Source organism: Triturus cristatus, chromosome 4_2 (assembly GCF_964204655.1).
Source record: "Triturus cristatus chromosome 4_2, aTriCri1.1, whole genome shotgun sequence".
In the NCBI taxonomy this organism is placed as follows: Eukaryota; Metazoa; Chordata; class Amphibia; order Caudata; family Salamandridae; genus Triturus; species Triturus cristatus.
Genome location: NC_140586.1, coordinates 659,832,384 through 659,846,802, shown reverse-complemented (window position 1 = coordinate 659,846,802; position 14,419 = coordinate 659,832,384). Strand labels below are relative to the sequence as shown.

The 14,419-nt window shown below is 43.6% G+C and overlaps 1 protein-coding gene across 2 annotated transcripts in view; it reads right to left on the bottom strand.

Annotated features, from left to right (window-relative positions):
- The window catches only part of KANK4 (KN motif and ankyrin repeat domains 4), a 692,064-nt gene extending 678,572 nt beyond the window's left edge, over positions 1-13,492 (bottom strand). For both annotated transcript variants that reach the window (XR_014960662.1, XM_085602436.1), the window contains exon 1: positions 13,239-13,492. The gene's annotated coding sequence lies outside the window, so the exon portion shown is untranslated. The remainder of the gene's footprint in view (positions 1-13,238) is intronic.
- Between the last annotated feature and the right edge of the window lie 927 nt (positions 13,493-14,419).

The following is a 14,419-nucleotide window of genomic DNA, read 5'->3' as shown; positions in this document are numbered from 1 at the left end:
TCTAGGCCCTGCTGCACCCAAGTTAGATGAGGGACTCTGCCTGCCTGCTGAGCTTGCCGGGTGAGGGGGCAACCCAGGGGACCATCTCCAGTGTGCTGCAGGAACCCACCTCTGATGCCTCCCAACTCAACCTCTTATTCCCCCTCTAATAAGCCTACAAGGGGGACCGGCCAAGTCTTTTCCCCCTAAGACAAGCGCTGACTTGGACTGTTGCTGTGGGCCTTCCAAGAACTGCAGGTAAAGCACTGTGATCCCCAAGCGCTGTGCTGCCAGACCTGTGCCCCTGAGAAAAAAGTTGTCGAGCTAGCGCTGTGCTTGCTGAGCGCTGTGTCTTCCTAGCGCTGTGACCCCCAAGCGCTGTGCTTGCTGAGCGCTGTGTCTACCTAGCGCTGGGCCCTCTGAGCGCTGCAAACTCCCAAAATCGCCGCCGTTGCCCAGGAACCTACCGTCTAGCGCTGGGCGACTCTAAGCGCTAGCTGCCCAAGTCACCGCCGCGGCCCCTCCCCGCTCCGCGTCGTAAGAGACGCTGTGCTGCCGTCACCCGGGGAATTGCCGCCATCGTGGACACTTGCTGCGCCATCCTTGCAGCGGCCCCCAACGCCAGGAGAGGGCCGCCGCCACCCGGAGGAAGCGTGGGGAAGGCCATTGAAGCCAGCCCAGCCTGTACCACGTGGCGGGGCGCCGGCCGCGTCACCTGCCACGCCCCGCCAGGGCTGCGCCGCTATTGGGCCGAGCTGCTGCACCCCCCCCCCAGCAAGCTGCGCAAGGATTGGCCGCCGGGGGTGTGGCCGGAGAGATCTGCGCCTGGGACGGGGAAGACGGTGCGAGGCGGAGGCCGGCCCTGAAGCCTCCGGCCTCACCCCTGCCGTGTGCCAGAGTCGCGGGGAGTCCGCTTTGTCTGCGCGGGCTCCATCCGGCCTGGAGGCCCGGCAACGAGGTAACACCCCCCTGGGGGGAGGGCAGAGTAGCTGTGGGGATCGTGAGGGCTGCCGAGGAATTCCTTTCACCTGGCAAGGTAGACCCGCGTCCGCCCCTCCTCCAGGGACTGCAACCGGGCCCAGGCCCGGGGAGCCCCTAAAGCAGAACTGCTGGGCTGGTGACTGTACCCGGGAGTTGGCCCTGATTCACGACCGGTGCGCCCCTACCACCCCCCTTCACAAAATCTCATTGCTCGGGCCTGGAGTTCTAGGAAAGGGGTTGCCTGTCCGGGGTCGCCAGGGATTTGGTCACTGAGGGGATTTAACTGCTACTCTGAGCCCTGAGAATCCCTTGATAGGAATAAAGTGATTGTTACCGTGAAATGCACTGTTTTACTCCTTAGACTGAATTGGTTGTTACACTGAAATACTCTGGTTACTCCCTGTGATGAATCGACTGTTGCCTAGAACTGCACTGATTTAGTGACTGTAAGGAATTAATTGTTGCCCTGCAACGCCCTGTCCCCTTTAATTGAAGGAGGTAATGGATGTCCTGCAAACACTTGTTTTATTACTTGAATGAATTGTCTGCTACAATTGAACCACCTCCATTAAATTGTTTGTTCTCCTGAAATGGGCTGATTTATTGCAATCGTAACGGTTTTATGCATGAAATGACTTGATTCCCCCACAATTTGAAGGAGATAAAGAATCTTGTTTTCATAAAAGCACCTGGTGTTGTGTCCGTCATTGTGTGCGCATGGCTGAATCCGTGTGAGTGAGTGCTGCACAGCTGTTTTACACATTGCCTTCCGGTGCCTTCCTATCTCGCGCCAAGCTACCACGTCGGAATTGGTGACCCCAGTTCTAACAGTGCCCAAGCCTATTTTCTGTCCGAGTCTGACCCTGGACAGTGCTGCCCGGAGTCACCGTAAAATGAGTACTAATTATGAGGAGCTCATTAGGTGTTACCAAATGGGGTCTTCAAGAACAGCGTTGTCTGATTTCTGGTTATAGGAACCTGCAGCGACCCTTTGGTGGCCATCACACATGAAATGGCAACACTTTCCACATAGAATAAAGCAAAGGCAACACCCTTCCAGCCATAACCCCCACATGGTGTAGTGTGCTACTCATTTAGTAATAGCTTCAGTGCCCCACATAGGGCAAGTAAGCTGTTTACAAATGCTACTACAAACAATTCAATACAATACCATAGCATTGTGTGAATATTTTCCAATGTTCTGCCCGTGGGCCCTTTAAATATCACTCAAACTTAGGGACTGATTTAGGGTGTATGTCTATCAGGGTGGTGTTGGACTTGCCCCTTTCTGCATGGTCATCCCCAGACTTTTTACCTTTAAACCTCCTGTTTGCTGACTTCATTTATGTGGGCTTTAGGACCAAGCACACATTACCACAGCCAACCAGTGTTAAAGTGCTTGTGATCTCTCCTTAAAACATGGTAGAATTGGCTTATACCCTAGTGGCATAATTAATGTATTTCTAAGTCCCTAGTAAAGTGGCAGTACCTGTGCCCAGGATGTGTAAATTAAATACTACAAGTGAACCTACAGCACTGTTTGTGCCACCCACCAAGTAAGTGGCATAGTTGCAGCATGTTTTGTGTGCAGTTTTAAATTCATGTGTCAACCTGGCAAAATAAATCTTTTGCCAGGCCCAAACCTTCCTTTTATTTTGCATTCAAGTCCCCCCAAGGGTACGCCCTGGGCAGCCTAAAGGGGGTCATGCCCTTTTTTTAGATTTGTATGTCCTGGTAGTGAAAAACACTTACATTAATTTTTCACTGCTGCACGGCCTACCTTTACCATGAACTAACATTGGAGTTACCTTATTACATCAAATAAGTGATAAAATCCAAATGGAAGCAGGTAAACAGCCCACGTTTTGTGCCTTTGGAATTGTAATGAAAAATACTCTCTCGTGTGAAGAAAGATTTTCAATTACAATTCTGAAAATGCCACTTTTAGAAAGTTACAAAAAGAACAATTGATGGACAGAATGTTTAACCATGTCAAACATTCACCCCAATCCAGAGATCTGGGCCTAAATCCATAGTTCTTTTTGCTCTCCATACCATTCCAGTTTGAACCCAGCCATATGCAAATCAGTCTTGACCCTGCTCCCAATGGGATCACGCTAGCCCGAACTGCCAGACTGGGTTTAAACTGTGGTTGCATGGTGAGCAAAAAACTATGGATTTAACCCAGATCTCTTGACTGTGGTTGAATGATTGATTTGCCCTGCATTCCATCTATCATCTGTGTGGCATTTTCCATCCCTAGCCATTTAGTGCCTGTCTCTGGGTCACATGACTAGGTGTAGCTGACTTCCTCCTAGACAGCCATGCACAATGGGGAGCTGAGGGATGCCTGGATGGGCCATCACTGGCAGGGTGGGAAGGCAGAGTTAAACAGGCCCTACTTACATTTGAATGGGCTATGTCCTGCCTCCAAACAAATGGCTGCATATCCCCTGTTGTTAGATTGGAGCCAGGGCATGGAGGGTGGAATGCCTGGGGACTTCAAAGGGAAACCTCTAGAAGTTTCACCCACTTTAAAGGAAGGCCCATACATAAATATTAGACCTCAGACACCAACTCTTCAGTACACTTCTGGACCTGTGGATACTCTGCTAGGAAGATAGACTATTGTGCTGCTGAAAGGACTGCTGCCCTGGTGTGCTGATCTGCTGCTTGCTGCCTTCTTCCCTGGGTGAGAAGGATTGAACCTGCTTCTATTCGACCCAGGACCCCAAAGTGACTCAAAGGGCTAGTTGGATGGCCTCCTGACTAGAGCCAGAAGGCTCCAACAACTTTGCAACCAGCACCTGGACTCGTTAATCTGTGACTCCCACCCTGCCAGGTAGTGCCACCTCAGTTCTAGAATCTAGACCCTTAGAAGTGGGGCTGAATGTGCTCTGCCAGCCTATATGTGGACCCGTCAGAACCAACGCATCACCTCTGCTTAGCTGCGCAATCCCAAACAGAACCAATGCATTGCCTCTGCTGCGAGGATTCTTCCAATGCAAGGACTTTACATCCACCCCTCAGCCTAAATTAGAACCACCATCTGTGCAAAGCTTTCCTGACGCAGACCCTCGCATCACAAATCCCTCATCGCATTCAGCCTCAACGACGACGCAAGCTCTCACATCGCAGCCTCACAGCTCTTCAGAACCGACTCAACGTCTGGACTTAATAACGCATCCTTGACGCTGGACTTCACTTACAAACCCTTGTCAATGGGATCCTTGATGACCACACAAGACCTCGCATTGCAGCTTCACTGCTCCTCGGAACCGAGGCATCTCCTCGGCTGCACAACACATCCTAGGCGACGGACCTCACAACTCTCTGCAAACCAGGATTTAAGGTACTCTTGTTCAGTGGGCCTAACTGGGTCCCTGTAAGTTGCCCGTGCTCCATGGCAGCCAGCCTGAACTTGTGACTTTGTCCTAGTCCAGTCTGACTAGCTATCTACCGTTGGCACTTTGCTCTTTTTGGCGCTATTTTCACTGAAATCATTCATCTTGCATATTTCTGGTTCTACTGATTGGATTTTTCTCAGTTTGGTCTTTTGTACTTTATTTTTCTGAATTGCTGTGTGATTTTTCTTGTGTTGTGTTTTCACTTTATTACTGTTTGAAGTGCTGCATAAAAACTTTACACCTGGCCTCTAAGTTAAGCCTGCCTGCTTGAGTGGCAAGCTACCAGAGGGTTGAGCACAGGTTAATTTGGAGCTTGCTTGTGCCTCACCCTGACAGGGACTGTGGTTCCAGCTTGAATAAAGTTTCACCCCCCTCAACCAGTAGCTCGATGTCTTACAAGTGTGTAAAATTCTCCATTGCCTTGACTTGCATGCTGGCCACCAAATTTAGAGATGTCAGCCAGTCACCTCTGTCAAACATGACAGGACTCTGTTAGACTTTTACAAAGTTTTACATTTTTCAAAAAGAAACTTCCAAAGTCAGAGTTTAATACTGAAAATTGTAAAACTAATGGCCCCAAACCATGAGTATTTCTTTTCATAGTGTAGTGGTCGTTATTTTTTTTTATTGTCCTCAACACCAGGCTTTACCTGGCAGTGACAGACAACAACAAAAAACGCATAACGCCATTCACTCTATATAGGGTCGACGGTGTTGTTATAACCGCCAACCGCCCGCACTGTGTATGTAGGCAACGGAGCTCCAGTACACTTCAACATGTATACACTAAAGGTATGCCCACATCTAAATAGAGTGGACAGAACTTGAGTTTGACTGAAATGGTACTTTGCTGTTGTTGCGATAGAGTACACTCTCAGCCAAACTCTAAATCAGCCCTTTAGTAGTGTAAATATTATTTTTGCCATAGGAACATGTGAATATTGTTCTCTTCTAGGATCCTAGGAGTAGGGATCTACTTTGTGATTGGGTTAACATTGTTGTTGTCTAGGTTTCTATGACTATAATTTGCCCCAAAATACTTTGACTTTAGTTTGGAGTATTAGATGAATATTGTTTGTCCAGGGATTAAGTGACAATTATTTTACACAGGGACCCTGCAAAAAATGAAGCACAACTTTTTGTCCCAATTATATTATTCTTATTTTTTTCACTAGTATCTTGTCAGTCTTGGAGTTTCCTAAACCATGTGAATGTTGTTCGTCGTTTGGATCCTGATAGCTGTCTTCTACCCTAAGATCCTCTGAATTTTGTTTGTTGCTAAAATCTTGTAAATATTGTTTGTGCCAACAATTCTGTGACTATTGTTCTACCACAGAATCCTGTGACTACTGCTTTAGATTAGGATCTTGTGTGTATTGTTCTATACTAGAGTCCCGCAGGTATTCCTCAAACTTAGGAACAAATCCTGATTGGTTGCCCCATGTATCATGTGGGTATTGTTTTGCTACAGGTTTATATTGGTATTGTTCTCTATTTGGGTTGTGCGAACATTCCTGCACCTGGTGATGCAAGTATGATACTGTGAATGTTGTTGCGCTGTAGGATCCTATGAATGTTGTTCTACCCTAAGAAAATATTGTTCCCAAAATATACTTTGAATATTGCTTTTTTCTTGGTATGAGTATAGTTCTAGCTCAGTATCATGTGACATTATTCAACCCCAGTATGATGTAAATACAGTTCTATCCTAGACTCCTGCATTTAATGATTCTTTCTTAAGAACCTGTGATGCCAAGAATATCACATTTATTTTTCTACTCCTAGAACCATGATTATCATTTGTACCCTGGTTTCCTGTGCTTACTACACCACCATCTGATCCTGTGAATATTGTTCTTTCCTGCAATCCTACCACTATAGTTCATGTCTATGATGTAATGGTGATTGCATTACTCTAGAACGGTGTGACTACTACTCTTACCTGGGAGGCTGTGAGCACAGTTTTTCTCTCTGACCCTGTTATAACTGGAAAGCCACAGGTTTTCATGAATATTGTATATTCCAAGAATAATGTGACAGTACAGGGACTATTGTCTACATTATAAAACTCCTTTGTTAATCAGTATTTATGGCCATTGTAAATATTGTCCCCTTTAGATAATTTCAATATTCTCACACCTCTCATTCTGAATATTCTTTATAATGATCCGGCAAACTCTGTTGGACTCTAGGATTCTCTGATTATTGGCCTACTGTATGATCATTTTGATAATGGCTGCCTTTGTTTTGTCTACAATGGAATACATTTGAATTACCTGATACAGCTACAGCTGTGAATCACTTTTTGGAAAGTTGCAAATGGAACTTTATTGACTGGTTGCGTTCTCTTCATTTCATGACTGTCTGAGGATAAAAGTAACATTGTTTTGGTGTGCTTCGGTGCATTTGTTTTATATTTTGGTCTAGACTGCGGCTGCAGGTCTAGCAGATTTTTACCCAAGGTGGGTGGGTAATACGGCGCCACGAGAGCACCCTTGTACTTTGACAGGTTATAAATTGAATGTTTGACTATAATTAGGCTGTCCGGTTTTAGGTTTAAACCTATAATAACTGATAAAACCCCACCGAAAGGGAAATAGCCCTCACCAGTATAATCATATAAACACTGAAAAAAAACCTGCACAACCACAAACTAAATGCCATTCAAAGAAATTAAAAGGAGAGTGAAAGAGTCATTTTTATTTCTTCCCGAAGGGGCCGATACAATGTAACTTTGTTATATAAGGTAGCTGTAAGGAAGACTGGGCCAACGTTATTCTGCTTGAGTTTTGTTGTGTAGGGATGTCACAAATATATTGTTTCTTCCTTTTTCAGTTATGTGATCTTTGGTCTAAAAATACAGGGATTAGAAGCATGTTTTAGGTGTTTTTATTTATTTTATAAATTGTAGAGAATCAGGAAATATCAATCAATATCTTTTGGCTATGTTTGAGTCTTTCACTGATAGGAAAAATGTATGATTCATAAGAATCTTTCCAATATATGTACCATCATATTTACCCACAGAGAAGGGGTAATAACCCTTGATACATCAGACCCCTTTTCTAGTGAGCCAGTATTGATAGTAGGTGAATTGCCAAACACCCCAGGCTTTAAACATTAAATGCAAGGTATAGTGACCGGTATATATGAAAAGAGTGCAGTCACAAAGCATCTGGGATAATGGTGAAAACATGACACCAGACTTTTGGAAAACATGGAATGCAGTGTCACTTGGAATGCTGCTGCAAAAAGTTCTTACCAAGTTCAACAAAGATTGGAGTGATATTGTATGTATTTGCAGTGATTCAGCTGCATATATGAAAAAGTTGTGATGACATGTCAAAATCGATACCCGAGCTGAAGTGTTTCCCTATAAGAGATCCTTGCCACTTGTTAGATGGTATGCTGAAAGCATCATTACAATCTTCAGAGTTAATGAAGAATGCTATTGACTTTTTAGTCCATTCGGGTGCACTGTTTTGTTATGCGGGGAAACTAAATCGCAAATATTTCTCATTTTGTGCTTTGTGTAGCATCAATGAAAGAGTCATCCCAACTGTGTCACTTAGCTGGTGCTTCTCAGTCCTACAGGCCATGAATGCTATATTATCCATGTGGCAACCATTTACAGAACTCTTGCTGAGTGATGATGGCAAAGGCAAGAAATGTGAGGATCTTTGGTCACATATTGATAGTGATTTGAAAAAAAGTACATTCTACTGCATTCTTACATTTTTACAGGAAAGCATGACTGCTGTAGTGGACATAATATAAAAACTAGAGTTTGAAAACACCCTTGCCTACCAAGTGTTCAGCATAATTGGTTTAGATGTGAAACATCTCCTTGAGAGTAGTCTTTGACTTTGGCACTGCAACATGTTCCATGTTAGGGTGCTTGCCACTTGGAAAGCAAAGAAATGTTGAGGAGCAATTCAGTAACTTTTATTTCACAATGTATGAGAAATAGCCCTTCACCAACCATGGCATTTGAGGTCAATGAAGCCTCACTGTGGTACAGTGTTATAGATCCCTTCCGTAAAGGGAAATTTTCTATGGTGTTTCAAAAGTGCTGCTTCATTTTTGACTGCTTCAATAACTCTGAGGGTATATGCTCCCAGTTCAACGTATATGTTGCAGAACCTGTCACAGAGAATCATGATCTTCAAGTGCACCAGTATTGGCATGGAAAGCTATGTCAGTGACCAGAGTTAGCAAATTGTGTACTGGCTATTTTGGCGTTGCCTCTCTCAAGTGCCAATGTTGAGAGGGCCTTTTCACAGATAAAAGTTTACATGGGAAGGAAAGAGCAAGCGTGCATGACCAAAGACTCACTGAAGAAGTATTGTATGGTGTACTACGAAAAGTTTGATTTGTAAAAATTTATTTGGACCTCATATACACTGTATGTACACTGTCTATATACCATGCACTATCAGTGCAAAGCGAGCAATAATTAGAGTAAAAAGTTCCATAAACACTGGAAAAACACTGTTTATGTTGTTTTTAATGGCACAAAAATGTGTAACCACTGATAACCACTGTTTTTTAAGGTACTGAAATCACTTGAAAACACTGAAAAAACCCCACCAGAATTTACCAAAAATAGAAACTGAAAACAGGAAAGCCTAACTATAATATAACTGACTTATCGATGTGCAGATCTGAAAGCATATCCACCTATCGTACATATGTAATCATTTTCATAATGGTCTGGACTGGTCACACGCTTTGGTACACATACGCCAAGCCTGTTACTTCATTTTATATAATCTCCTGGCTTATCATGCCCCTCTATTGCTAATTGCTGGTCATGTATCCAGCGACATAGTACAACGCGTTTTAATTACGGACTCACCTTGGTCTGCCATTTATGGCAGTAGTTTAACTTTGGGGCACCGCCTGTCCCCTTTTTCAGGTTCCTGTTTAACTTATTGGGCCCTCTGATTCCCCATTGACAACCTGGCTTTTTATTACTTTATTCAGCCTTGAAAAAGTCGTCCAAGATGAAACAAGTGTCGGCTGTTTTTCCTACATAAAGAACCCAAAAGCAAACAACACTGGATCAGAATCTTCATCAATACATCGGACCTGCTCCAATAGCAGACCATCATAAGACTTTTTGTAGTGCTCTGGGTGTGTCTTTATATCTGTTCTGGACTGGGTTGCTGTGGTTATTGTTTGTTCCCACAGTACAGTGACTATTGCTGTCCATTAGGACAAGTTGACTATCTGCTCTAGAAGTCTGGGGCCTTTGTTCTACATTGGAACCCTGTACAACTATTCTATGCTAGCGTTTTATTGGTGACAGTCACCTTACTGGTATAGCGTATATTGTTCAACTAATGAGTACTGTAACTACTTGTAAAGAACACAGTGACTGTTCTTTTGCCCAACGACAGTTTATGCGAATATCACTATACGCAAGTATAACAAAAGCATGTGTATAAACGCAAATTCAATGACCTCTGCTCTATCCTTGACATCTGAGAGTACTGTTCCATCTTTAAAGGGTATGAATATTGTTAAATAGGGAGAAGCTTTACAAAGTCACTTACTTTCTTTGGAGAAACATTAAGCAGTCTACAGACACTGATTGATGCTTTTAATCTCAGGCTTAGAAAATTATACAAACTGTGATACATACATTTTTGATAATCAATGCAAAAGAAGCAGTTCTCATTATTAAAAAAAAATGCTCAATGTAAGACAAAATAAATGTTGGGTAAGTGTAGGAAATTGTGATTTTATCCGCATTCCGGAAATAGTTAAACTTGTTTTTTTTCCGATTGCACAGCACCAGCCTCATGACATCTCAGCTAAACAATGTGCCGCTGATTTCCCAGAGAGAGATGCTGGCTGTGTGTGCCAAGTCCTGAGCAGAAATGATTGAGCATCAAACACTACAGTAAGACACAGATGTTCCACCGCAGCTATTAGCTGCCATTTAACCACTTGAACCGCGCTTGGCGCTTTTACATTCATATGTAACAAAGAACCTCAATTAGCCCCTTTTGCTCTGCAACATTTACAAAAAACATTCCAAATAATATTGCCATATTTTCAAGCTAATGCCTCTCAGTTTGAAACCGAGGAACGTAATATTAGCAATACTTTGCTCAGTGAATTTGTCGCAGAGTACAGTGCCATCTCTACATTTAAAGAAATACAGAATTAAATAGTAATTCATACTTGCCAAGAACATGGCCACCATTCTTGGTCCTCCCAACTTACCTGTTGTTCCACAAATCATACAGTCCGAACCATAACACCGGATGAAAACAATAGGCACCATTTTCCACCAACACGCAGTTCAAGAAGCAAGGCAAGTGAAATCACCTGGAATTGTTCCTTTGGTGGCTCATAAAATATATACCTGCACCTGGATCCAGCACAGAAACATTTGCAATTGGTCAAATGAACTTTCCTTGGCTATGGAAATATGACCATGTCTTGGAAGCACAGGGGAGGCTTCACCGGCAACCAGTTGAATAAAGAGTACAATTCAAGGCCCATTGCTTAGCCTACAATATATAATAAGGACCAGAAAGATCTGAATTAAAGACTATCCTTGTTACCTTGTACTCCTAGTAGTTGTCTGAGCTCTTCGCACTGGCTCCCCCTTAATGTGCCTAAAATAAAAAGATCTCTTCTAGGCTGCTGATCTTCCGCCATCTTGCACCCAAGCTCTGGACCAATCTCCCACTGGAAACTGAAACTATCTAGCTTTCAGACGAGCACTGAAATCATTTTTTTCTGCTGATTGTCTTCTCTTAAGTTTGCTGATCCTCTCTTTGATCCTCCAGCACCAAGAAACCTGTTTGTTCTTAGTGAGCTTAAGAGCAAAAATAACAATAAGAAGAAGAAAGCGATGGATGGAAAAGCTTGAACCAATCATAATCACTGAGAATTGCTTGAGTAGCATTCCATTCCACCATTTTTTGCTTGTCTTAAACAATACAGAAGGTTGCCAGCGATATGCTAACCTGTCTGGTTCTCATCAATGGGTCTCAGCTTGAGCCACTAAGGCAGAGCAAGCTCGGGAGACACACAACTGAGATCATGGCCGGACTGAGAACGCAAACCAGCTAGCCCTGGCAATTAATTTGGACCGGGGGGGGGGTTAAAAGCTGCTGCTCTTGTTACAGGGGGGCAATATTGCAGCACTGCAGCAAAACCGGCACCCAATAAAAAAAATGGCCCGCCCAACTCCAAAACCAGACTCCACCCATCCGGTCCACCAGGAAAATACCCAGTGCCGGCTACGGCCAGTCCGGCCCTGACTGTGATAGACTCACATGGACAGAGGAGTTGACTGATACTGACAGGAAATTTTGCATTTGATATTTGTACGTCAAGCCTTTTTACTAGTTTTTCCTTTTTTTCTGTACAGCTTAAATTTTCACTAGATCTGATTTCCTTCCTTACTCCAAAACTGCAAACTCTGCACAGTCTCTTGCTCCACCGTTGCTGTCCGAGACAAGTACTATTGCACCCCTGTATCCACTGCTTAATTTGAATAAGTGGTTGAAGATGAAAGAAACCAGCACTCATTTTTGTGGACCAGGCCTTGATTTTCTCCATCATATTATCACCCAGATGAAGAAAGACAAACACAGAAAAGGAAGACAGAAGGAGGAAGAGAAAGATTGCAAGAGAGAACAAAAGGAGGGATCTGAATGAAAAAGAATCAGCAGAAAAGAGATAAAGAGACACAAAGAGTAGGGCGGTAGAAGAAAGACTATGAGGTGGAACTTAATATTTGACAAACCTGATGTTCATCAACACCAGCAGGGAGCTACAAAGACAAAATTTGACCTCATGCACTTCAAAAAAAATAAAAATTAAGCTCTGCCTGTATCTACTGGCAACCAAAGTCAGATGAAGTCCTTTCCACTAGCACCCAGCGGACCCATGCATTCTCTATTCTCTTCCAAAAAGACGCCTTCCCTAAGACCAATTCCACACCCTACAGTGCTTAAATTTGTAAAGCAAATAAGTACCAACCATAAACCATGACCATACAACTCGTACAAGAGTGACAGTTCAAACTATTCCCGGTCCCAAAGTTATGAGAGTCGGTTGGGTGGCAGGTATTAGTCATTTTTTATGTACATTGAATTAATAAACAACTGTTGCTGTGCTTATCTCTAAATTAAACAAATAGCGCCACCATGTGGCAGACTGTCATAAATGCCGTTCTGAAAATTAAAGGCTGGTGCCCAGCACCGGAAACCACAGTCTTAAATTAAGCACTGATTAACCCTATATTGGCCTGATCCATTCTCATAACAGTCTTTAATTGTTCTACCACAAAAAAAATTTTTTTGCCCTGGGCACACTGTCTTCGAGGTTCACGTCACACAATTCACCAAAGAGAGAACAGAAAGACAACGAGCAGCATCTTCAAACGACAAAAAAGTGACAAAGTACGAAAGTAATAGCAGGATGTGTGGGGTGGGCGTCCTGTGCTGCTAATGTGTCCCCCTTCGGGTGACAATGCATGAACTCTCCATCTCACACAGCTGCACACTGAAGCCTCACACAGCCGCCAAAATACAAGCACTTTAAGATATCACGTTAATGGCACAAGTACACATTTCCTTACACAAATTGTGCCAAAGCTTCTGCGAGGTCTACTCATACGTAAGCTCTGTGGGACTTGAAAGGGGTAAGACATCGCTGAATAAATACGAATACAGCTCAGTACTTGATGTATCCGATATTACACAGACCATTGCATCTTAGCAGTCAGTTAACACACTTACACTCTTCATTTTACTAGTGGGGAAAAAAACGTGAACGCGTCTACGTCGTGCGCGCGATGCACAGCTTGAAAACACTCATTAAGAAGGACTGATCTATTCTTACCGCCACGGGCTGCTGCGGTTCTCTTTAATTTCTGACTTGAACAGGGCAGCAATGCAGAAGTGCTCGTTGCCGACCCCTCCGCTGCCTCCCTTCATTCGCCGCCTTTAATGTATTCCATACCCGGTGCGCGCGCGATGGGAATGCGGTGGGATGGCCCTGCATATGAACTCGGCTCAAGAAATGCCTGACGTCCTCCCCATACCATTTGAGAGGAATTCACAAGCCTTCGCTGTATTAAAAACTTGCCTTTTGTGTCCGGCCCATAACTCCCTGCCCTCTGCAGTCTGACTGCCGGCCTCTTAAAGACATCCCACTTTTTAAACACATCCCAGATACTGTATCCCTTGGGCAGCCTTTGTTGTGTCTTTAACCCCTCGAGAGGAATAAACGTTGCAGCAATTAAAGTTTGTAGGTAGAGACTGTAAATGTAATTTATATCTACTTTACAACAAAGTTTGCGCTTTTGAGCTAATTTCTTTCGGGAAGACATTCTATACATTAAGGTTCTTGCTTTACAAATTTTAAACAGCGCCTTCAGGGATATCACAGTTTCAGGGCACTTAACATATGCAAACCTGAGAAACTATAGCGTGTGTACAACGAGACATACCTAAATGTTCGTAGAAATAGTGATTACCTGGGAAATAGGATGCCTCTGGGGGCGAGCACGTGCTATGCAAGTACACCTTATGCTATTTTATGTGATGTTAGGTTATACAGATTTTTAAAGAACAGTATCTGCGAAAAGCTTCTTGGCACTTCAGAGAAGACTGCTTGACACTGTGCTGATAGCTGAGATGTTATATGTTAAATAGATAGGTTTTAGCATCTGAACTGAAGCAAGGTATGTATGCTGGATATGGAAATTCAGCGAAAAAGAATTCAAGCTCTGGATGAGGCAATCGAAAAGGATCTGTCTCCAAAAGTAAGGGTAGGTGACTTGGAAAGAGTCAGAAGAAAATGTTGCTTAGAGAGGAGAGACCTAGAGGGCTTGTACCATGGAAACTTATTGTGGATGAGCAGATTCAGAAATGTCATTTGAGATGTCGTCCTCAGTAGTTTCATAAAGGATGTCATAGAACATGTCATGAGTGATGTAAAGGTGTGAGGTCATAAGCAGTGCACGGCAGGGGCGCAAGTTATAGTTAGATCTGCTAACTCTGGTGAATTTCTGTGTATTT